Genomic DNA, 12,709 nt, shown 5'->3' on the forward strand with positions numbered 1-12,709 from the left:
CTCGGCGGCACCTGAGCATAATTCCAAGAAAACCCTAGGCGGCATCTGAGCAAAGTTCCGAGAAAAACCCTCGGCGGCATCTAAGCATAATTCCAAGAAAAACCTTGGCGGCATCTGAGCATAATTCAAGAAAAAAACCCTCGGCGGCATCTGAGCATAATTCTAAGAAAACCTCGGCGGCATCTGAGATAATTCCTAGAAAACCCTCGGCGCATCTGAGCATAATTCTATGAAAACCCTTGGCGGCATCTGAGCATAGTTCCGAGAAACCCCTCTCGGCGGAATCATTGAGCATAATTCCAAGAAAACCCTGGCGGCATCTGAGCATAGTACCGAGAAAACCCTCGGTGGTATCTGAGCATAATTCCAAGAAAACCCTTGGCGGCATCTGAGCATATTCCGAGAAAACCCTCGGCGACACCTGAGCATATTCCAATAAAACCCTCGGCGGCACCTGAGCATATTTCCAAGAAAACCTCGGCGCCACCGGCATCTGAGCATAATTCCAAGAAAACCTTGGCGGCATCTGAGCATAGTTCCGAGAAAACCCTCGGCGGCTTCTGAGCATATTCAGAGAAAACCCTTGGCGGCATCTGAGCATAGTTCCGAGGAAAAACCTCGGCGGCATCTGAGCATAATTCAAGAAAACCCTTGGCGGCATCTGAGTATAATTCCAAGAAAACCGTTGGCGGCATCTGAGCATAGTTCCTAGAAAACCCTTGGCGGCATCTGAGCATAGTTCCAGAAAAACCCTCGGCGACACCTGCGCATAATTCCAAGAAACCCTTGGCGGCATCTGAGTATAATTCCAAGAAAACCTTTGGCGGCATCTGAGAGCATAGTTCCGAGAAAACCCTCGGCGGCATCTGAGCATAATTCAAGAAGAAAACCCTTGGCGGCATCTGGTATAGTTCCGAGAAAACCCTCGGCGGCATCTGAGCGTAATTCCAAGGAAAACCCTCGGCGGCATCTGAGCATAATTCCGAGAAAACCCTCGGCGGCATCTGAGCATAATTCCGAGAAAACCCTCAGCGGCATCTGAGTATAATTCCAAGAAAACCTGCGGCATCTGAGCATAGTTCCGAGAAAACCCTCGGCGGCTCTGAGCATAATTCCAAGAAAACCATGGCGGCATCTGAGCATAATTCCAAGACACCCTTGGTGGCATCTGAGCATAATCCGAGAAAACCCTCGGCGGCATCTGAGCATAATTCCAAGAAAACCCTTTGTGGCATCTAGCATAATTCCAAGAAACCCTTGGCGGTATTTGAGCATAATTCCAAGAAAACCCTCGGCGACATCTGAGCATAGTTCCGAGAAAACCCTCGGCGGCATCTGAGCATAGTTCCGAGAAAACCCTCGTCGGCACCTGAGCATAATTCCAAGAAAACCCTCGGCGGCATCTGAGCATAGTTCAAAGAAAACCCTCGGCGGCATCTGAGCATAATTCCAAGAAAACCCTGGGCGGCATCTGAGCATAGTTCCGAGAAAACCCTGGGCGGCATCTAAGCATAATTCCAAGAAAACCCTTGGCGGCATCTGAGCATAATTCCAAGAAAACCCTCGGCGGAATCTGAGCATAATTCCAAGAAAACCCTTGGCGGCATCTGAGCATAGTTCCGAGAAAACCCTCGGCGGCATCTGAGCATAGTTCCGAGAAAGCCCTCGGCGGGATCTGAGCATAATTCAGAGAGAAAACCCTTGCCGGCATCTGAGCATAGTTCGAGAAAACCCTCGGCGGCATCTGCATATTCCAAGAAAACCCTTGGCGGCATCTGAGTATAATTCCAAGAAAACCTTTGGCGGCATCTGAGCATAGTTCCGAGAAAACCCTCGCGGCATCTGAGCATAATTCCAAGAAAACCCTTGGCGGCATCTGAGTATAGTCCGAGAAAACCCTCGGCGGCATCTGAGCATAATTCCAAGAAAACCATCGCGGCATCTGAGCATAATTCCAAGAAAACCCTTGGTGGCATCTGAGCATAATTCCGAGAAAACCCTTGGCGGCATCTGAGCATAGTTCCGAGAAAACCCTCGGCGGCATCTGAGCATAATTCCAAGAAAACCATTGGCGGCATCTGAGCATAATTCCAAGAAACCCTTGGTGGCATCTGAGCATAATTCCGAGAAAACCCTCGGCGGCATCTGAGCATAATTCCAAGAAAACCCTTGGTGGCATCTGAGCATAATTCCAAGAAAACCCTTGGCGGTATCTGAGCATAATTCCAAGAAAACCCTTGGCGGCATCTGAGCATAGTTCCGAGAAAACCCTCGGCGGCATCTGAGCATAGTTCCGAGAAAACCCTCGGCGGCACCTGAGCATAATTCCAAGAAAACCCTCGGCGGCATCTGAGCATAGTTCAAAGAAAACCCTCGGCGGCATCTGAGCATAATTCCAAGAAAACCCTGGGCGGCATCTGAGCATAGTTCCGAGAAAACCCTGGGCGGCATCTAAGCATAATTCCAAGAAAACCCTTGGCGGCATCTGAGCATAATTCCAAGAAAACCCTCGGCGGCATCTGAGCATAATTCCAAGAAAACCGTTGGCGGCATCTGAGCATAATTCCAAGAAAACCCTGGGCGGCATCTGAGCAAAGTTCCGAGAAACCCTCGGCGGCATCTAAGCATAATTCAAGAAAAAAACCCTTGGCGGCATCTGAGCATAATTCCAAGAAAACCCTCGGCGGCATCTGAGCATAATTCCAAGAAACCCTTGGCGGCATCTGAGCATAGTTCCGAGAGAAAACCCTCGGCGGCATCTGAGCATAGTTCCGAGAAAACCCTCGGCGGCATCTGAGCATAATTCAGAGAAAACCCTTGCGGCATCTGAGCATAGTTCCGAGAAAAACCCTCGGCGGCATCTGAGCATAGTTCAAAGAAAACCCTCGGCGGCATCTGAGCATAATCCAAGAAAACCCTGGGCGGCATCTGAGCATAGTTCCGAGAAAACCCTCGGCGGCATCTAAGCATAATCCAAGAAACCCTTGGCGGCTTGAGCATCTGAGCATAATTCCAGAAAACCCTCGGCGGCATCTGAGCATAATTCCAAGAAAACCCGTGGCGGCATCTGAGCATAGTTCCGAGAAAACCCTCGGCGGCATCTGAGCATAGTTCCGAGAAAACCCTCGGCGGCATCTGAGCATAATTCAGAGAAAACCCTTGGCGGCATCTGAGCATAGTTCCGAGAAAAACCCTCGGCGGCATCTGAGCATAATTCCAAGAAAACCCTCGGCGGCATCTGAGCATAATTCCAAGAAAACCCTTGGCGGCATCTGAGCATAGTTCCGAGAAAACCCTCGGCGGCATCTGAGCATAGTTCCGAGAAAACCCTCGGCGGCATCTGAGCATAATTCAGAGAAAACCCTTGGCGGCATCTGAGCATAGTTCCGAGAAAAACCCTCGGCGGCATCTGAGCATAATTCCAAGAAAACCCTTGGCGGCATCTGAGTATAATTCCAAGAAAACCTTTGGCGGCATCTGAGCATAGTTCCGAGAAAACCCTCGGCGGCATCTGAGCATAATTCCAAGAAAACCCTTGGCGGCATCTGAGTATAGTTCCGAGAAAACCCTCGGCGGCATCTGAGCATAATTCCAAGAAAACCCTGGGCGGCATCTGAGCATAGTTCCGAGAAAACCCTCGGCGGCATCTAAGCATAATTCCAAGAAAACCCTTGGCGGCATCTGAGCAATTCCAAGAAAACCCTCGGCGCATCTGAGCATAATTCCAAGAAAACCCTTGGCGGCATCTGAGCATAGTTCCGAGAAAACCCTCGGCGGCATCTGAGCATAGTTCCGAGAAAACCCTCGGCGGCATCTGAGCATATTCAGAGAAGAAAACCCTTGGCGGCATCTGAGCATAGTTCCGAGAGAAACCCTCGGCGGCATCTGAGCATAATTCCAAGAAAACCCTTGGCGGCATCTGAGTATAATTCCAAGAAAACCTTTGGCGGCATCTGAGCATAGTTCCGAGAAAACCCTCGGCGGCATCTGAGCATAATTCCAAGAAAATCCTTGGCTGCATCGGAGCATAGTTCCGAGAAAACCCTCGGCGGCATCTGAGCATAATTCCAAGAAAACCCTTGGCGGCATCTGAGCATAATTCCAAGAAAACCCTTGGCGACATCTGAGCATAGTTCCGAGAAAACCCTCGGCGGCATCTGAGCATAATTCCAAGAAAACCCTCGGCGGCATCTGAGCATAATTCCTAGAAAACCCTTGGCGGCATCTGAGCATAATTCCGAGAAAACCCTCGGCGGCATCTGAGCATAATTCCAAGAAAACCCTTGGCGGCATCTAAGCATAATTCCAAGAAAACCCTTGGCGGCATCTGAGCATAGTTCCGAGAAAAACCCTCGGCGGCATCTGAGCATAATTCCAAGAAAACCATTGGCGGCATCTGAGCATAATTTCAAGAAACCCTTGGTGGCATCTGAGGATAATTCCGAGAAAACCCTCGGCGGCATCTGAGCATAATTCCAAGAAAACCCTTGGTGGCATCTGAGCATAATTCCAAGAAAACCCTTGGCGGTATCTGAGCATAATTCCAAGAAAACCCTTGGCGGCATCTGAGCATAGTTCCGAGAAAACCCTTGGTGGCATCTGAGCATAATTCCAAGAAAACCCTTGGCGGTATCTGAGCATAATTCCAAGAAAACCCTTGGCGGCATCTGAGCATAGTTCCGAGAAAACCCTCGGCGGCATCTGAGCATAGTTCTGAGAAAACCCTCGGCGGCATCTGAGCATAGTTCCGAGAAAACCCTCGGCGGCACTTGAGCATAATTCCAAGAAAACCCTCGGCGGTTTTCTCGACGGCATCTGAGCATAGTTCCGAGAAAACCCTCGGCGGCACCTGAGCATAATTCCAAGAAAACCCTCGGCGGCATCTGAGCATAGTTCCAAGAAAACCCTCGGCGGCATCTGAGCATAATTCCAAGAAAACCCTGGGCGGCATCTGAGCATAGTTCCGAAAAAACCCTCGGCGGCATCTAAGCATAATTCCAAGAAAACCCTTGGCGGCATCTGAGCATAATTCCAAGAAAACCCTCGGCGGCATCTGAGCATAATTCCAAGAAAACCCTCGGCGGCATCTGAGCATAGTTCCGAGAAAACCCTCGGCGGCATCTGAGCATAATTCAGAGAAAACCCTTGGCGGCATCGGAGCATAATTCCGAGAAAAACCCTCGGCGGCATCTGAGAAAACCCTTGGCGGCATCTGAGCATAATTCCAAGAATATCCTTGGCGGCATCTGAGCATAATTCCAAGAAAACCTTGGCGGCTCTGAGCATAGTTCCGAGAAAACCCTTGGCGGCATCTGAGCATAATTCCAAGAAAACCCTTGGCGGTATCTTAGCATAATTCCGAGAAAACCCTTGCGGCATCTGAGCATAGTTCCGAGAAAACCCTCGGCGGTATCTGAGCATAATTCCAAGAAAACCCTTGGCGGCATCTGAGCATAGTTCCGAGAAAACCCTCGGCGGCATCTGAGCATAATTCCAAGAAAACCCTTGACGGAGACTGAGCAAATTCCAAGATAACTCTTGGCGGAAACTGAGCAAAATCCAAGATAACCCTTGGCGGCAACTGAGCAAAATCCAAGATAACCCTTGGCGGCAACTGAGCAAAATCCAAGATAACCCTTGGGGAAAATTGAGCAAAATCCAAGATAACCCTTGGCAGCAACTGAGCAAAATCCAAGTTAACCCTTGGCGGAGGCTGAGCAAAATCCAAGATAACCCTTGGCGGCAACTGAGCAAAATCAAAGTTAACCCTTGGCGGAAGTTGAGTAAAATCCAAGATAAACCTTGGCGGCAACTGAGCAAAATCCAAGTTAATCCTTGGCGGCAACTGAGCAAAATTGACAAAGGAATGAAGGACTTTTGGGAAAGAAAGAATGAATTTGGAAAAGAATGATCAGAGTGAATTGAATAAATCTGGAAGATACTGAATCTGGAAGAGAAATGATCGAATCCAGGAATGATTGGATCTGGAAATACCATATTAGTTGATCTCTGGACGCAATCGAATATGAGATCCGAAGTGCTTTTTTTTTTTTTCTTGGCTCTGATTGTTGCCAAAGTTGTCCTTTCAGATTTTCAACTTTGCGAGCTTGCCTTAATTTTTGCCTAAGTCGCCCTTTTCGGATTTTCAACTTAGCAGGCTTCATCATTTTTTTATTTTTTATCTTTTTCTTTTCCTCTGACCTTCTAGAATTACTGTCTGATCATGTTCTACTACCCTCCTTGACCTTTTCACACGGTACTTAGGAGGACTTTCATAGGTAGGCTTAGGACTGGGTATATAAAAAGAAAAGGATTTTGAGGCTCAAAAACCCAAATGCCCCTTGTGTGGCATTTCCTTTTAAATTATTTCTTTTTCTTTAAATTTTCTTCCCCTTTTTGAATTTATTTTTCTTTTGAAATTTTTTTTTTCATTTCTTATTGTGTGGGGAAATAGATTTTCTTTATTGATGTGGTCGGGCCTAAAGTAACTTCTCAGGTTGCCTACGTACCCCAGAATTTTGGGATCAGACCAAAACGTAGTTCGAATCTTCCCTCCTCTAGGTTAGGTGATTGGGCTGAGAAAGAAAAAGGCATCATTTTTTTTAAAAGGCTGCAAAGGACTGAGAAAGGAGATAATGAATTTGGTAGCAGGAAAATTAATTCGGCCAAAGATGGCCTCCTTAATGTAGTACCATTTGATTCGGTCAAGGATGGTTGACTCAGTAGTGTCACTTCTTGAAGTCTGACGACTTTTCCAGACAGTATTTTCTTAATGAATGAATTTCTCCAATTGGGTTCAGACTTTCTCTATAGTCGAGGAGGAGTGTTCAATTTTCTTTGAAGTCTGATAGTTAAATCCTTGACCTGTAAATGATGAGCTTTGACCTTTTTTTCAAATGCACGGGTGATTCTTCTTAGATAAGCTTTCACATGGTACAGGGCTTTAACTCGTTTTCTTCGATCAAGTTTAATTCTTCATACTACTGACGAACCCAATCTGTTTCTAGAAAATGATTTTCCAACAAGACCTTGAGAGACGAAATTTCCATTTCAACTGGCAAGACTGCTTCCATGCCATACACTAAGGAGTAGGGAGTAGCTCCAGTAGAGAATCGAATTGAAGTTCGATATGTCCATAGCGTGAATGATAATTTTTCTGACCAATCTCGATGTGATTGACACATTTTCCTGATGATAGTCTTGAGACTCTTACTAACTGCTCAACCGTTCCATTGATCTGAGGACGGTAGGGGGATGATTTGTGCTTCCGGATCTTCAACTTTAAACATAGAGTAATGATTATGCTTTGAAGTACGACCCATTATCAGAGATCAGTTCAAAAGGTACCCCCATATCGACTGATAATATGTGATTTGAAACTCAAGATGTAGTAAGGATAGTGCTGATACATTTTATAACATCTTCCTTAATTCCATCGATATAGATGAGTATCTATTCTGTGTTGAACAACACCCAAGCTTGTACCTAACATACCCTCATATGATCACACGAACAAGTCTTTTGAAATTTCTGAGTAAATTCATTATCCCCTCGTGTTCCTTTCGGGATAAAATGGTTTCTATTTGAATCTCTTTAGGAATTATTTCTTGTTTCAAGGTCAAAGACCTTTCCTTTCTTAATTAAAGGTTGAGCCCGACTCTTATCTTCTTGTTCAGAAACGAAATCTATCAAATTATTAGTTAATTCGTTAATGCGTTCGAGGTATTCAAAAATTTCCTTTATCCAATCAATTTCAGATGGGACAACAGACACCTCTATAGACTCGATGAACTAACTTGACTCAATAGGAAAAAGTAGACTCAATCTAAGGAAGACATGACCTTGCTGGAAAAAGGGACTCGAGCTAACCCAAATGACTCATGAAAACTCAAGATAATTACTCCCTCAAGTTTGATTAGGACTGAGGACTGAGATATTGCTTATAACCGGTAGGATTGAAGCACTATGATCTTCAAAGAACAACTGGACGATGTTGAGAAATTTTGAGGTCATTTCTGACTATTGATTTGATATTGACGTTTACTTTAACTGACCGGATTTACAACCCTAGCTAGACGATGGACGATTGAGCTTAGACACAATGATAATCCTTAACCTTTTGAAGGTGAATTTAACCAATTTCAGTGTCACCCCCTTGATAACATTTTAAATGAACCCTGAGATTTTATTGAATATTGTGCACCAATCCATAAAATAATTCATTAATGTAATGATTATTTAGAAAAATAATTTTATTGCACTCTTGAAAAAATTGACAAATAATGTTTTCATTGAATAATAACTTCCACAAACATATTTCAATAATTTTTCATGCAAAAATAGATTTTTTGTAAATCATTTTTTTCTGAAAAATATTTTTTTTTCTTTTCTTTTTTTAGAAAACATTTTCTTTTAGAAAAATTTTTGGGAAAGCATTTCCTTTTGGAAAATCTTATTCTTCCGGAAAATATTTCACTTTTGAAAAGCATTTCTCTTCTGAAAAATATTTTTCTTCTGGAAAACATTTTTCTTCTTTTAAAATAGGTTTAAAATCTGAATCAGAAAGAAGTTTGAATTTCATTTTGATTCAAATGGCTCGGCCCATAATGATCGTTGGATCGAGATGGACTGGGTCATTATTGTAAAAGAATGGATTCTTTATTGGGTCGGTGCACCCATTTTAATTTTCAAAAACAACATTTGATCCTTGAGGACAATCATATACTCTAATCTACACCATTCACATCACTCACATGCATTCATCAATCAACAGGCTCCATTTAATAAACAACCCGGGAACACCCACGATAAGTTCGAGTCGTGACCTACTGGGAAGGTTTTTAGACTCTAAGCTTACTACGTGCAATGCATTTTTATCTGGTCACCCTTGCCCAAGCACACCTATATACCTTTCGATACGTGGTGACTTGATTAGTTTAGATTAGGGTTTGATATACCGTATAAGTGATAATCTAAAACCTCAATTCATTTCTCTAAAGTCAAAAACAGCCAGTTTGATCTCCAGTTGAGAGGTGGCGCACAATGCTGAGCAAGGGCCCACTTAAATACCTCTCGTCTAGAATAGACGTAGACTATCCCCCTCGTACAGTAGGGTACAGCGGGGCAAGATCTTCCTTAGGCACCGATTTTTACCAAAAAGTGCAATTGATATACTTAGATTATCTTTTATACCTACGGGTACGAGTCAAGAGTTGTAGCTTTCATAAATGGTTTGGCATCCCACGAGGGGATCGGCCACGTACTAGTACTACGTTGGCAATTGGGATATGTGACTGTGTGGCTTACAATAGGTCAAAGGCTCAGGTCGCTCTAGCCTGGGTGCATCAATATATCTCTCAGAATCACCTGATCAGACGGTATTAATGCCCCCAATTTGATATACCCTAAGGTACGTGACTGGAGTTGTGGTTTTCATGAATGACGTCGCATCTCCGAAGAGACCGGGCCATGCACTAGTGCCACGTTGGCTATATGGGACGTGTACGTGGGTAAAACAGTAAACGTGCTTGTGGTGTGTGCAAAACAGGGTGGGGTGTGCCCGGGACCTTTTTCAAACAAATGGGCCCATGGATCCAATCAAACCAATCATACATTTAATCAAAACCAAAATCATTCAACTCATATGAATATTCAATTAAGATCACATTATTCCCATCACATAAGCACATTAACATCGATCAACATCAATCATGTATTTCAAGCAAGATCATGGTAAATTAATCAATAAATATGGCATATGATAATGATCAAAACAACATTGCAATAGGTATAATTTTTATAATTTTTAAGGTCCAATCAATGATCACTTTTGGGTGATCCAAAATAAATCGAGATTCCAATAGGTGTTACATTGATGATAGAATGACAATGGTTGAGATGAGCTCACTCTCAAGAACATTAATTGTGCCAACATTAGATAAATTCAGATTTTCTGTGAATTAGGAAAATACAATCTGAACTTGCATCGATGATGAAAGCGCCCTCGATCCGCGGGGTGCGCGGATCCGCTTTTGACCCTTGAGGTTTAGGAGTCGCCACCTAGTTATTGCGGTCTAGGAACCAAATTGACCCTACAATGGATAAAAAGAAACTAATCTACTATAGAAATCTGAATCCGGGGATCATGTTACGGGTTGGAAGGTGTTAGGCCCAACCCCGCCCGGCCAATGCCGGTCTCTACTTATCCCAAATAGATCTACATTGCTAATGATAAACCTAGATTAAAAAAAATAAAAAATAAAAATTACCTTTGATCTGCAAAAGTGTTATTCCCTCAGATCTGGTTAGAATGGCTCCTTGTACCGTATTCTTTACTTCGTTCTATCTCCGGATCTGATTCCTGATCTCCGAGGTAAGGTATCTCCTTCTTGGATCTGAGTGCTTCAAATTTGTTGTGGATTTTTGGGATGTTTTTGAGAGGTTTTTGGGTGCTTTTTAGGCTAAAATCGGAGTAGGGGTGTTAGGGAAGGAGTTGAGGCTCCAAAATTAGGGTTTTGGGAAGGCTATGGAGGCTTCTTTACCTACTTTTCCTAGGGTTTTTTCTTTGATACGAAAATAGGGTGTGGAGGCTCTTATTTATAAAGTTTTTAAAAGCATTAGGGTTTGATTAGGGTTTCTTTTAGGGTTTCAATTAGGGTTTTGACTTAGTCTTTAGGGTTTTAGGGTTTTGACTTTAGTCTTATGAGATTGACTTGATTAGTTTAGATTAGGGTTTGGATTTAGGTTTTTGACCTTAGTCTTATGAGATTGACTTGATTAGTTTAGATTAGGGTTTTGATTTAGGGTTTTGACCTTAGTCTTATGAGATTGACTCGATTAGTACCTTGACTTCAGTCTTGCTTGATTGACTTTAATTTTGACTTCAGTCTCACTTGATTGACTTTAATACCTTGACTTCAGTCTTGCTTGATTTACTTTTAACTTTTGGAGAACCCCCCTCTAAAATATCTTTAATTCTTTGGACCCCCAAATGGAGGGGTCCTTAAAGAAATATCCCACGAACCCTCAACAATTTTGCGTGAGAGTCCAATTAATCGATTTTTTAGGTTCAACTTTTTAAATTAATTTCATTAATGTTTCACTTTAATTATTAATGTTTTATTTATTAATTTCAAATTTTTTAATTATGAAAATTGTGAAATTACCGTTTTGCCCCCAGAGAGGACTTTTCACGTTTCAAGTCAATTTTTAATGTTCTAGGATGTTTCAGAATCAGTTTTTCGTAAGGAATTCAATGAGAATGTTGGTTTGTGTCATTTATGAAAATTTTTATGTGAAATTATTGTGAACTTTATGAGGGGCATTTTCGTAATTTGTCAAATTCTGTTAAATTGGTGAAATGATTAATTTGGTTCCGATTTGTTTTTTTTATGTGTTCGAGAAAGTTTTCCTATGCGTAACGTAGGCTCTAAGGTTGTTTTGAGGTTAGGGGTATTTTGATAATTTAATCATTTTTAGTGATTTTTATCGTGAAGCTTTTTTTTGGTTTGCAAGATGATGATTTCTATGTTTCTGGGGTCGTATTTTCCTAGCGTAGCGTGGTTTCTAAGTTTTGTCAGTTCGAGATACCTCATCCGGATTTCTGAAACATATCTGGTAACAAAATAAAGCATTGGAATAGACATCCATCATTGGGAACCTTTGCGATCGGGTTGACGACTTAATTAATCAGGCGGATGCAAAAATGGGGTGTCTACAGATGACTATGGTTAGGCGTTCTCCGGTAAGAATCCAGCATGAGACTTCAATCCAACCAGCGGCCAAAGCAACTAACGCTATGTAAACAATCTGCAGAGCATGCTTTGAAAACTTCTGAAACAGTTCTCCGGATCTCCAATCTAATTTGTCACATCTCAGCAAGTAAAGAACTTTTCCAAAGAAACAAAAATACACAACAAGTGGCGTTCCATGAGCTTCAACAGCCAACGACTCAACAACCATGATAAACCAATCAAAGTTATCTACACAAGTAAATAACCTAGAAAATGGCACAACTGCTGGTGGTGGTTTTCTGCAGACATTTTGGTGGTATTCAAGACCATAAAACACTTTGGTTTGAGAGTGAGAGAGAGAGAGACGTCTCTCTCCTCCTGCTACCTCCTTCTCCTCATGAAGAAGAATATATAAGAAGTGAAAGTACTTTTTTACTGACCACACACCAGCACAATGGTGGTTTTTTTTTAATTCCTTCTCATGACCCGCAACAGAATTTTTTTTACTAACATCATCATAAAAAAATCTTTTTTTTTTTCTTTTTTTCTTTGATGCCTTTATCATATGTAGATAAAAAAATAAAAGATTTTTTTAATTGCACACTGTGCACAGTAACATCAAAATATTCTTTTAGAAAAAACAATTCATAGTTCCTTGTCTTCAGCAATCATTATTCCATCCCCAATTTATTAACTTTTTGCAATCTTGAATATTTTAGGATCATCACAAGTGACCCTCAATTGGATCATTAAAAAAAAAGTACGATACCCAAAATCCAATCAAATGATTCAGAATCACGCCAAAAGAATAACAATAAATAAAAATAAACAAATAAAAATAAACGAAATAACAAAAATAAAAAATAAAAAATAACATACCTAGGTCGATTTGTCAACACACCACAATTTGGGATTTTTCAAGTTTGATCCTCAATAATTCCCAACAGAGTCGCCACTAAAAGCGCTTTCGATCCACG

The sequence above is a fragment of the Akebia trifoliata genome, chromosome 11 (assembly GCF_017979445.1).
Source record: "Akebia trifoliata isolate Shusen 1 chromosome 11, ASM1797944v1, whole genome shotgun sequence".
Lineage (NCBI taxonomy): Eukaryota > Viridiplantae > Streptophyta > Magnoliopsida > Ranunculales > Lardizabalaceae > Akebia > Akebia trifoliata.